This window comes from Centruroides vittatus, unplaced genomic scaffold, assembly GCF_030686945.1.
Source record: "Centruroides vittatus isolate TY-2023 unplaced genomic scaffold, ASM3068694v2 contig_1832, whole genome shotgun sequence".
Taxonomy (NCBI): Eukaryota; Metazoa; Arthropoda; class Arachnida; order Scorpiones; family Buthidae; genus Centruroides; species Centruroides vittatus.
The window spans coordinates 481316-494756 of record NW_027121128.1 but is presented as its reverse complement, the minus strand read 5'-3'; the positions used below and the strand labels follow the sequence as shown (position 1 = coordinate 494756).

The following is a 13441-nucleotide window of genomic DNA, read 5'->3' as shown; positions in this document are numbered from 1 at the left end:
ATTTGACATCAAAAGATTAGTGTAAAAAACATTAACTCTGTTTTAGGAGAAAATTGCAATAACATTTGATATATAACGTGAAGAGCAATCTCAAAAGAAATGGATATAACAAATTGGGAATGGATAATGATAAAGATGAATCAAGAAGAATGGAGATGAACTGTGTCTGCAGCTAAGATCACAAAGGCTTATAATGCTAGAGAAGAATAAGTTTTGGAAGCCTTTACAGCAATTCATGATCTCTGAAAAACATGGTGTAGGCATTTCCTTAAGCTCTGACTGAATCTGCTGCTTCAAGCTTTTGATTGATTTAGACTTGTAATTATTGGCATAGACTTCTCTCTAAATTTGTCTGGGCACAACTTAACATGTTAGAAGAGTTTCAATGCTTAGGTTCAAATGGAATTCTTAGATGTGCCAGTTCATCCAATGCTTCTTTAGCATAATGGGAACTGGGAAGATATGGTCAGAAGGCAACACTTTTACCTCTATGTTTATCCTTTAATGAATTCTGAAACTTTTGGCAGACAACTTTGTAATGTTCAGTATTCATAGCCAACCCAGAATCAAAAAACTGTGGTTTGAACATTCCCCACTTGCTGATAGCCAACCACAGAATCACCTTCTTCGAATACTTAGATTTCATGATATATTTCACTTTGTAAGCAGAAGGACATGTAGGAATATTCATAATAATCTCTTCACTGTCATCCAGTGTAAAATATGTTTCATCATCCATAAGCAGTTCAACTTGAAGGAGAATGTTTGCACAATGTGTTTGGCAGATAATTTTTGCACAAGCTGTTTCAGCCATCCATCCTTTAGCATTTCTTTTTTGAGTTTCACTTCTTTTTTGAGTTTAGTTTCTCTCTTTATTCTCATGTCTGCCAAAAACTTTTTTTAAAGTACTCTTATCACACTTAAACTTTCTAATTAATTCCTGAAACAATTTCACTAAACAAACTCTTAATTACAGTTTTCAGTTCTCTTCTTCCTTCAGGATTGCTTGATGTGGATCTGCTATCAATGCTTTACTCATTCTCCAATCTTCTAAGAATGTTATACATGGTCCATTGACATCGAATTCATAGTAACAAAATGTTTTACAATATCCAATTTCTCCATGTCAGATGTTCAGTGTAAAATTTGCATATAATTCAACAATCTTGCTCTTTACCATCTGCCATTTTTTTTATTAAACAGCAAAATTTGAACCATGCTTTTATACATATCATTTGCAAAGCACACACATATCACAAGCCTAATTAAAAACGACTAATTTTTAAAGCAAATACATTTCGTTCAAGTTTTTTCATCATACGGTTATGTTCGAATATACAGTTTACATTACTAATTAATCAAAATTGAAAGTTATTTTTTATTTTATTACTGAATAAATATTACATAAATAATTAATTGTAAAAGATTTTCATATAAAATTTATTTGTAACTCAAAAGTTTTCTTTAAATCTATGAAAGAATTATAACACAAAATGAGCAATTATTTATTGTGACATCATCACAATGCTGGGCTGCAATTTTTAATCATATTTTTAATTTATTTAATTTAAAATATATGTTTGCCACCTCAAATTAGTAGCATCTTGCCCCTGTACATCATACTTTTCCTGTTATGATAGAGTTGTGCTGGCACGTGTTTAATTCCTTTCGGGGAAAATTTTGAATTGAAATAATGTGACTTCTGGTTTATACCAGAAGTTCATATATAGTTAATTGGGGCCTCCTGTTCCTATGCTTTCCATATCTGGTCCTGATTTTCATCTAACTAACCCCATTCTCGAGATTAAGGAAAGACAGACAGACAAAGACATAAATTCCTACTGTCGTCTGTCTAAGTTTACAAGTTTTTCAAATTGCAACCCAATTAAGTTACAGAGACGTAACTATAATAATTAAAAAAAACAAAATGAAAAGTAGCTACACTTTCTTTTTGGTGTCAATGGTGATTGAAACAGCAGATTATAAAGACCTTTTTTCTGTTTGTATTATTTGCTTACAATTTTAATACGACATGTAACTTTACATCTTCGACAATGGACACTTTGTCTTTTTTGTATTGATCATTTAAGAAAACAAATCTTGCTAAATTATTTTTGCAGAGAAGAAACAAAAATTGATTATATTTAATAAAATTTTATTAATTTGACAAAAGTCATTCAATACTGTATTCTATAATCTACTTGTGGAAAAAAACCAAAAAAAATTAAATTAAATAAAAACTTATTGATGTAATTATTTGCTTCCAAGCTTTGACCTCTAGAAAACTTTCTGCAGATGCCATGGCCCTACATAGAAATAACACTGCCTAGTTTTGAAATTTTTAGTTCATTCAGTCCTGAGATATAATGTAAGATAGATGCATGCACACACATACACAGAATTTTGTAAGATTTTCTTTTTTTACATTTTTGGGCTCTTGGAATATCATAACATTGAAAAATGTAAAAATATGGAAATAGTCAAAATTTGACCAATCACTATACTTTCCCTTTGTTGTTCTGTAACAGCCAGGAAAGTAGTATGAAAAATTTGGTATTTATTATTTGACAAATTCAGAAAAATTTCAATTTTGAATGAGAGAATAAGATGAAAGATGTATTCTTTATATAAAATTCTTTTTGAAAGAAAATTTTATAAAATTTCTTCAAAAAATAGAGAAAAAGTTACATGAGAACAGAGAGGTCAATTGAAGATATTATCTTTAGATAAGGCTAGAAACACAAAAATGGAAATAGAGTGATGATATTCATTGATATTAAAAAATCATTCAACAGTTTCAAGGGTGAAGGCTGGGAACTCTTTGAAAAGAGGAAAATATTCTAGGAAATAAAGGAATTTACAGCAGCTCTATATGTAAATAGTTAATGCAATTTTAAACTAAAATTAGAAGATGTCATTAGTTTCATGTAGAGTTAGAGAGGTGCCTAAGCCCCAATTCTACACTATAACCACTAATCTTTAATCTTGTTGATTAAAAGTGAAGTCATCAAAGTAAAAAAGTGATCAAGTGGTATGAAATCAGCAGTAGTTTTTGCAGATGATGTAGTGATTTGGAATGTGATGATAAAGAAGTTCAGATTAAAAATATCTTTATATGTTAATTTCATAGAGTTTGGTGTAAAGACCAATATTAAAAATAAAGAAGTTCTGACACAAGAGTCAAGAATTGGGAAAGAGAAGATTCAGCTAGGAGATCATTAACACGTTAACTGCCACCTGTAATATGATATTTTCCATTTTTTCAGGCCACAATGAGAAAATTTGATATTTAACATTTTATTATGATATAAATAGAAGGGTCATTATATAACAGTCGGTAGAGTGAAGATTAAAAAAATATATCAACGATGACTGGCCATCGTATGGCCTGAAACCAGAGACTATAAGACCATGTAATATTTAATATTAATTACTTTATATGTAACAAAAGAGAATAATTAAACTAGTTTTCGATATTTTTTCCTTTTTTTAACAATTCACTATTAAAAAAACACTATTAGATATAAAATAGCTTTTTATTTAAAAAAAACTACGACAGCCGGCCGTCGGACCACTTCGTGAGGCCATACGACGGCCAGCAGTCAGAAACGAACTTCATAGACGTCCGCGAGAGGCCACCACTAGGATGTAAAACAACGTCTTATGAAGCCAGGATAATTTAACCTTGAGTGAAACTACATTGGTTATAGCGACGACGGGTGGTCGGATGGTTCTGTACGGCCCTAATTAGTACGACCGCCGGCGCGTCGGATGGCAGCTAACGTGTTAAAGATTGTCAAGGATTTCCAATACCCAAGGAATGAACTGGAACAAGAAACTAGAATGGATATTAAAATCAGTAAGAAAATCCAACAGATAAAAAATTCTAAAAATATGAGAGGTGTATATGGAATGAAGAAGTGTCAAGAAGTGTAAAACAATAATGTATGAAGACTGTTTCTTCTTCAACCTCAGATGGTCCATAAAACAAAGACAAATGTAAATAACAAAATGAATTAATTACCAAAAGTTAGGTACAAACATGGTTACTTTTTGACATAATCACCATGAAGATTGAGGCATTTGTCATATCTGTGGATGAGCTTTGCAATCTCCTCTTCGCAGAATGTTGCTGCCAGCAAATTGAGATGACCTTAATGACATTGTTTTGAAGATCGTCATTAGTCCCAAACCTCTGCCCTCCTAGCCACACTTTCAGTTCAGGAAAGAGGTGGAAGTCTTCACACATTAAAAAGTTCCAAGCTGGGTGGAAGTCTTCTACTGTATAAAACAAATTAAAAAAGAAAGACTTCCAACATAGGTTTTTGAGAGAAAAGTTGTGGGAAAACTGATGTGGCCCTAGGCAAAATTTACTTTTGAGACCTATTAAAAGAGCAATAAATGTAGAGAGTAGATTTAATTAGGTATATAAAAATATGAACGTTTTTAATATAGAAACAGAGTAAAACACAAAATGATGCAATGAAAATGCATACAATAGTTTTACAACAAACTGGAAAATTCAATAGGTGTACAGAAATGCACCTAGAAAACTGCTCTCCTGCTTTTATCAAAGCAGAATTCATCAAGTACAGAAGAAAAGTCCAGTTTTGTAATAATCTCTCTTCCAATGGAGAGATCAAAACTCCCTCGTGACAGATTGTTGATTGGAGATAGTTCTTGATCAATTTTAACTTTGAAAATGATCATTCTCAGATGCAACAGATACCAGAACAATTGTATTTTCAGTAATTACTAATTTGATGAATTAAATACTAAAATATACTACCAAATTCATGAAGCCCTAGGCTCAACCTTTTTCTGCTTATATGTAAGATCACTTCTGTGGAAAAGAGAAATGTAGAGAGAGATGACTGAGCAAGATATGTACACAAAAAAAAAAAAGGGAAGAAACTTCAAGATGGTAGGGAGAAAAAAATGGTGGGAAGAAAGAGACTGTGATCATTGATCTATCTGACCATCCCTATTCCAGGCCTCAGAACAAAAATAAAATGCATAGTAATAAAAGACTAGTTCATACTTCATGAGAATGGAAAAAGAAGAAAAAAAAACACTACCACTTTGTACATTGGTTTAATGCACAACACTTCACACATTGTTCACGATATACTTCCATTCAGTTTTAGTTTGCAGAAAAACAGAAGAAAGTTTTATTTTTCTCTGCTTTATCTTATAATATAATCGAGATGGGTTGTTGATGATGATAATAATAATCACAGAGCCCAAGCAGTTAGGAGCTGAAAGTTGAAATTTGGTACACAGGGTACTTCATGAGAATGTACACTAAGAAGGGATTTTTCGAAATTCCCTCCCCCTGTGGGAAGAGGATTAAGGCTTATCCTAAGAAACAGCTTCTACTGTACTATTTTAGATGCAATTTTTTTATTTTTAACTGTGCTTTAGTAGGGGTACGCATGAGAATGCACCCTAATAAAAATCCCCCGCAGGGAAAAGGTAGAGAGTTAAGGATTACCTTAAAGAACTCAGCTTCTATTGTACTATTTTAGATGTGGTTTTTTGCATTTTTGGACTGTGTTTTAGTAGGATATACCATGAGAATGCACATTAAGAAGGAATTTTTGGAAATTCAACTCTCCCAGGGAAAAGGAGTAATTAGTTAGTTTTAGTCAGTATAAAGTATAAATAACAATGAAGGAAAGTAAACAGTGGCACATATAGTATACATTTTGGCAATTAATAAATATTTTAATCATTTCCACTGTTTGGGTAACCCAAAAATAATAAATCCAAAATAAACAAATTTGAACGAATGTTTGAATTCGTTCCAAATTCGAAATATAATGTTCCAAATAAGTTTTCTTAGATTTTAGAATTTAAAATTAATCATTTTATTCAAGTAAGGTTATCATAGTTCTTGTACCCAGTGAAAATGGGTAAGATCAGCTATAATCTAATAATCTTAATCTTCACTACTGTTAATTTTTGCCCGAGCAATGCCGGGCTCATCTGTTAGTATTTCATAATTTTTTGCATTGTTAACTGAGGAGACCAATAAAACAAACATTTAGTCACACTTTTAGACATTATCTTCCTTGAATCATTATTAATTTAAAAATTACAAAAATACCAAAAAGTGTACTTCAGGATAATTTTTTCAATTTTTTTTTATTGGTTTGTAATATTCTTCGTTCTCTTTTTTCTCAAATTTATTAAAAGCATTTTAATAAATGAATAAGATATGGCTTAGAAAAAAATCAAATCAAATCTATGACTATGTAAAAACTAGTCAGATGTGACACTGAACTAAATTCATACAATCTTTATAGGTTTGACCAGTGACAGCACGGTATTGATTTGACATCACTCTAAATCAGCGTTTCTCAAAGTGGGCAATAACTCCCCCTTGTGGGCAGTGAGTAAATCTAGGGGGGCACTGGAGGCAGGGTACTGAATGGTGACCAAAGGCAAAAGTTGGGATCACTGACAGGCGTTCCCTTCCCTCTGTTGAACTGGTAAGAGGAAACATTGCATTTAATGGTTTCCAGATGTTGAGAACAATGTATGGTAAGGGCACAAAGTGTGAGATTCGTAGAAAAGTTTTCCTAGGAATATTTCCAATCCTTTCTCACACAAGAGGAAATGGGTTAGCGGGCGTTTGGTATAACTTTATGGAACAAAGCGGGCAGTGAATCGAAAAAGTTTGAGAATCACTGCTCTAAATCATACCCTTCAACAGAAAGAAGGCAATCTCTCTGATGACGAAATCCAACATGTTGGATTTTTCATGTATTGTGACACACTCATGTGAAGTGAAATATTTATGCCACTTATTCCACCAACAAGCTGCAATTTCAAATCAAAGTTTTTTGACTGATTAACATACATATGACATCATAATTTTTTCACTAAATTACTGAAACTATAATATACATATATATATGTATATATATAATATATTTGTATATCCCAAAATATATTTACTAATTAATTCATTGCCAATAAAAAAAAAACACAAGAAGTTGCCTGTAGCACAAAGCTATTTCATCATTTTGTAAACAAACTCTTCTGAGTGATAATTTGCAGAGGGGTAAAGGAAATGAGCATTGGTTCTTCAGAGCTATCACATTGTGATATCATGAAAGGAAAACAGTCATATGACTACAAATCTTATGTCATGTTGAAAGCAGTAGCATTGATTAATTTGTGTCGAGTTTAATATATCATATTTTAAACAGAAAATACCACAAGTACACATGCATTTCTCTCTCTTTCATTGTTTTGAAGTAAAAATACTGTTCCTGTAAGAAGAGAATCTCTTTTTAGCACGCTCCACTATAGTGGTGAAGTGCTTATATTAGGACTTTTACATGTCTGTCAGACGTTATATATTTGAGACAGCAATTGACAGCAAATGTATTTATTAGTTTTGCCAGATCATTTGAAAATCAAGTAAATGCATGTAAAAAATAGATTAATGACAAAGAACAATTTGAAAATCAAGGTAAGGTCCAGTTAAGGGAGATGACGATGAAATAGAAGTTGTACCTTCAAGGGTGGAGGTTCTGGATGTAACAGTCAAAAAGAAAGTGTGGTTTGCTTTGTAACCTTTTTTTTATTGATAAATTTCTCTATAGCACTTCAAAAGTTCACTTATCCCACATTCAACTTTATTAAATGTTCAGTATTTGGATCCATAGCCTCAAGTTCCAACATAGGTGCATTAATTTTGAAGAACACACCAGCTAACCCATGTACCGTGAATTTCTTTTTCACTTCTTCAGTTCTTTCCTCTTCCAAATGCTGCATCGCTTCTATTAAATCCTCATTTGTTAGCTCTCCATCGACATAATCCAGCAATGTCTTCCACTTCATCTAAATTAAGTGCATTGGCAAGGCCCACAACTGTTTGAATTACACCAGTTTGCTCAAGATTGTCAAATGATTTGATATTGTTTGCAAAACTTTTTATGAATTTTTTTTCATATGTCTTGCATACACTTATCTGTTACTTTGTACCAAGTCAATTTAATATTTTTAATGCAATCTAAAATATTGTACAATTTCCAAAAATCACAAAGGGTTACTACATCATTTTCTGTTGCTGCTACAGCTTGGGAAAAGGTCATGCACAAATAAAATGCTTTGAACATAGCTATAGCACCCTGACTCATTGGCTGTAGGACAGCAGTTGTGTTTTTAGGAAGATACACTATCTTTACGTCTGGGTGTAGATCATCAAGATGCTGGAGGTGGCCTGGAGCATTATCAACCAGGAGAATAATTTTAAAAGGAACTCCCATTTTCAAACAATAATGCTAGATTGAGGGCATGAAGCAGTTTAAAAACCAATTAAAATTATAAAGGTTGTTTCTCAAACTTTTCTTACAATCTATTTAAATCAAAATGGTTTGAGTCTTCTCTCATATGTTTTCATTGCTCTTTATACATAATTTTTTTCTTAAAACATGTAATAGATATGAATTATATACTATATATTTACACACATTTATTAAATGTTTTTTAAAGTATTCATTTCAGCTTATTGATTTTAAATTATTTTTGCTGTTTAGATTAAACTTAGTTAGCTTTACTAATACAGTGGATTCTCAATCTATTGTTTTTGGAGAGACTCAGAAAAAAAAGACTGATCCAGGAAAACGATTGACATGGCAAATTTATGACATTGATGTTTTTATTGTTTATCTCATATAAAATGTGCATTTTCCAGTGATAGGCTTATATGATGGCTTTCTGTAATACTAAATGATATGGAGCATGTGCACAGACATTCCTTTATTCCACATTTTAAAAATTTGTTAAGAATACTGAAATTTGTTCTATTTTCTTTTAATAAGAATACATACTGTATTGACTCTTTTCTTGTACTTGAAGATGATGCCGTAGAAGTGTCAAAAATGTTAGTGAAATTATTCATTTTTGTCACTTACAATATGCTGATTCTCTTATGAAAAAGAGTTGTGACTTTTCTCACTTGTTCAGACATGATTTTCCTTATCTCAAGACAATTCAGGGTTACCAACCTAATGGAAGAAAATCATTGTATCTGCCCCTTGAAATTATTGTATATCCATCTCAATCCTTTATACTTACATGCTTTATTCATAGAAATATTAATAAGGTTTGCCCTATGTCAGAATCTTTAAACTTTTATAATATATGATGCAAAATAAACCTCTGAATGGGCATCAGCTAAATTTACATTTTTTCATACAATTTCAACATACCAAACATTAAAAAATTATTATTAACAAATACATTCCTTTATATACCATACTTACTTCATATGCATAAACCTTAGTTTTTCCAAATTTTTACAGCCATCTAAAAGTTTTAGTCCACTACTCGAGTGGTTCCAACTCCCTATGCAGCCAATTAGCAGACTACTTATATACTATCTTACTGGTTTTTATTGACAAATATCTTCCAAAGAAAGAATATGTATTAATTTTTTAAAATCTAAATTCTAAAATATATATCAGACATCTTAGCTCAACCACTATCACACCTGATACATAAATCTTTCGAAAATGCCATTTTTCCAGAAAAGTTAAATCTAAACTTAGTTTTGCTGTTATATAAGGATAAAGGATCTAAGTGTGAGATAGAAAACTACCATCCAATCATAACAGTATCTATTTTGGCAAAAATTTTTGAGATTTTCTATAAACACAAACAAATGTCAACAGCCAACCCGATATATTAAAGCAATAAACCAACCAAAGCCAAATTTTCGGGCTGGAATCAAAAGATTTTCTATTTTATAAACAAATTCCAGTAATCAATGTTTACAAAGAGGGATTTTTGATGGTAGAATCTTTCTTGCATTTAAAACAATCAATAACATTGCAACTTGATAAATCAAATATAGTAATATCAGTATTCTTAAACCTTTCAAAAGCATTTGATAGCTTGAATCTGGAAGTTTTAGAATAAAAATTACAAACTGTTGGTCTAAGAGGAATTCCTTTAAGTTGGTTAAAGTCATATTTGTTAAACAGAACTTATTATGACAGGTTATCTCCAGTTCATTTAAACCAAACAAGGGCATTCCTCAGGTTTCAATTCTAGGTCCTCTGCTTTTTCAATATATACATCAATGATTCAATCATATATCAAAAAATGATTTAATTATGTATGCTGACAATACAGTGATAACTTCTTCTCATATGAATGCTACAATTCTTCAAGAGAATTTAAACATCATTTTAAAAACATTAAACAATTATATGGAAAAAAAATAGGTTGGTAATTAATAAAAACAAGACAAAACTTCTCTGTTTTGCCAATAGAAACAAAAAAGTTAATTTTGACCACTTAAAAATCAAAATAACTGATAACAACATAGAAAGAGTAAACGCTATTAAGTTTTTAGGAAGAACTTTTGATGATAATCTGTGCTGGAACAGACAAATAGATGATGTTGCTCTATCTTTGGCAAAGTATATTAGGATAAACAAGAAAATGTAAAACTTTATAAGTACTGTATATTACAATTGAAATGGTTGTACCATATATGCATGGAATCCAAAATAAGGTATGGAATTATAGTCTGGAGAACTGCATCTTTATATATCATCAACAAACTTCAGGTGGTACAAAATCGCTACATGCATTCAATTCATAAACTACATTTTAGAGAATTAGTGTCAGAATTCTACCGCACCGACAATATTGATAGGATATGTGAAATTTACATGAAACAAGTCCTGTTAGAGAGTTATAAATATATAAAGGGTAACAAGGAAAACAGCTATCTCAGAAATAACATAGGTAAACATTGAAAATTATCAACATGGGATTCTCGCAAGACTGTGGATATAATCTTCCAATCGTTAAACTTAGGGTGGGAAAATCTGCACTAATCTTCCAAATGATTTCCTATTGGAGTAGTTTGAGTAATAATTTAAGGAAGATATCAAGTTACAAAATCTTCAAAAAACAATGTAAAAAACTTAAGTTATAGTGATTGTTACTAATTAAACTAAAAGGACTTGTAAAAAAATAATGTAAAATTTTCAGCTCACATCTTGGTTATTGTTTAACTAACCCTCTTACTGCTTTTGTTTTATTTGTTGGTTTTTGTTCAAGACAGTTCACTAGATGGAAACTTCTCTATAGGCACTATGTTAATACATTTTATTATATTTTGTACAAGTAGAAGCACAATGGCATTTTAACAAAATGTTTATTTGCACAAGTTTTCTTTTTACATCAATTCGAGCATTTTATCAGTAGGTCTAAAAGTATAACAGTTAGAGGTCTCAAAAAGTATGACAAAGGTGCACCTTGTAATCAGGAATATACAGTAGTAGCCAGTCTAAAAACTTCCAAAAATTTAGTATTCCTCTAGCAGCAAAATGACACAGAATATCAATGAAAAGGCAATACATATAAAAATATTGATTATGAATTGGTTTTTTCCAATAATTAAAGGTTGTTTTTAGAGTAAGGCATATTTATGAAATTATTGTACAGACATTATTGCACATTGCATAGTGTCTGAAATAATCATACAAATACAATAATTATTGTACAGATGGAAACCTGAGACAATATGCTAATTTTTATCAATGTTGCCAGGCTTTAAGAGGAAATGTCGCCATTAAAGTACAGTATTTTGTAAAGCAGTAGACAAAAAGTAGCCAAAAATCACAATAAAAACTGGTTAGTTGTAGTCAAAGGGTTAAATTAACTGTTAAATTTGATGTGCTTTTATTTTCAGTACACAAAAATTAGTGTTCCAATTTAGCACCCTTTATTGTGAGTAAAACAATTAATGTGAGAACATTTTTCTTTCAGTTAAAATACAAAACAAACATTGCAGGAATGAAGAATACAGGAAAAATTAAAATTATATATATGGGTCCTTATTTGGGACTGGAGAAAACAATCAATAGATGCGAAAAAATGATTGATACGGGAATGATAGATCAAGAATCCACTGTATTTCATTTTCTAATTTATAGTAATAAGTAACACAACCTCACATTGTTATGACTAAAAGTATCCTCTGAAGTAAAAACGCAACAGAGTTTAACATATTTTTTTCTTTAGATCCATTACAACACTATAATCATGATAATTTTAACTAAAATTAATAAATAAATCAAAAGTATTTATAATTTAATAAATCAGAAAATCTAACCTTATTTTTTCTTTCATTCATGATTAACAAGCTTCTCCATTTGCAAACTTTCCCAAGAATACAAATCTAACGTACAGGGGAAGCACTATTGAGCAAAAAATTTAAAAAATATAAATGTTAAGTTTATTACACATTAAAATTATACTTTTTGTAAAAATCAAAAAAATTTTAAAAAACTTACCAAATAATTCCTTATAAGTAGGAATTTAATACACAAATAAAACAAAATGAAAACTGATGACCTTTTTCTTGTATGAAATCAATCAGTTGTGGTCAACTCAACACTCGATTTTCTAAAAAAAAGTTTTTTTTATACGTAAAAATTTACATACAAAAAATAAATAAATGTTGCATATGACTAATTTCACAGCTTCCTTATGTCTTCCAGCAATATTTTATTAAAAAGAAATGTTTTTATCCTAGCTTATGGGCCTCCTACTTCAGATTCTACACATTCAAAGTGAACAGTTTACTGAGTCAGAACACTCAGTAAACCATTCACTTCAAATGTATAGAATATAAAGCAGGCCCGTAAACTAGGGTAAAAACATTTGTTTTTTAATAAAGTATCGCTGGAAGACATAAGGAAGGTGAGAAATTAATTAAATAAAAGTTACAATTAAACAATCAAGAAAGATACAAGCAGCATCAACAAAGTTATAAATTTTACAGTGTTTATTATTGGTAGAGAGTAAAAATACAAGTATTATGTATTTAAATAATTATCACATTAATATAGTTAACAGAAAATACATAATCTGTATTAAAATTTTTATTGAGTTTATATAGTGATTATTACAAAAGAAAAAGTCATTAGTTATTTGCATTATTTTCAAATTTTCAATTAATCTCATACAGGCATCCGTTGATTAATGCAATTATTAATTAATCCCTCAATCCTACCACATATCAAAATCGCATTAATCGTAATACGGTATCTATATTAAATAAAGATAGCTGGTAAAGCCGCATAAATTAAAACTTCTGCCGCATATATAAAGGGACTGCCACAATTAATTTAGCATGTTAAACAAGAGATACCTGTATCAGAAACTTAAAATTATTCTTATGTAGGAAATTAATTTTAAACTCCAGATATTTAGTTTTATGATTCATTTGATTAAATATGTAAATTAAATAAATAATACAGACACCAGAAACTGTTGTTATTAAATTAATCAAAAAAAAATGAATGTAGATAAAAATAACTTAAATTATTCAGAAATAAGTAGTGCAGTTTTTTTAAAATCATCGTTCAGATAAACTTCATTACAAGGAATTTTAAAAGAAATG

At 30.3% G+C, this 13441-nt stretch overlaps 1 protein-coding gene across 3 annotated transcripts in view; it reads right to left on the bottom strand.

Moving 5' to 3' along the window:
- Positions 1 to 13441, bottom strand: part of Dlg5 (Discs large 5) — a 98314-nt gene that overhangs the window by 51962 nt on the left and 32911 nt on the right. For all 3 annotated transcript variants that reach the window (XM_067264240.1, XM_067264241.1, XM_067264239.1), the window contains 2 exons: positions 12330 to 12441; positions 12149 to 12233 (listed from right to left, as the gene is read on the bottom strand). The gene's annotated coding sequence lies outside the window, so the exon portion shown is untranslated. The remainder of the gene's footprint in view (positions 1 to 12148; positions 12234 to 12329; positions 12442 to 13441) is intronic.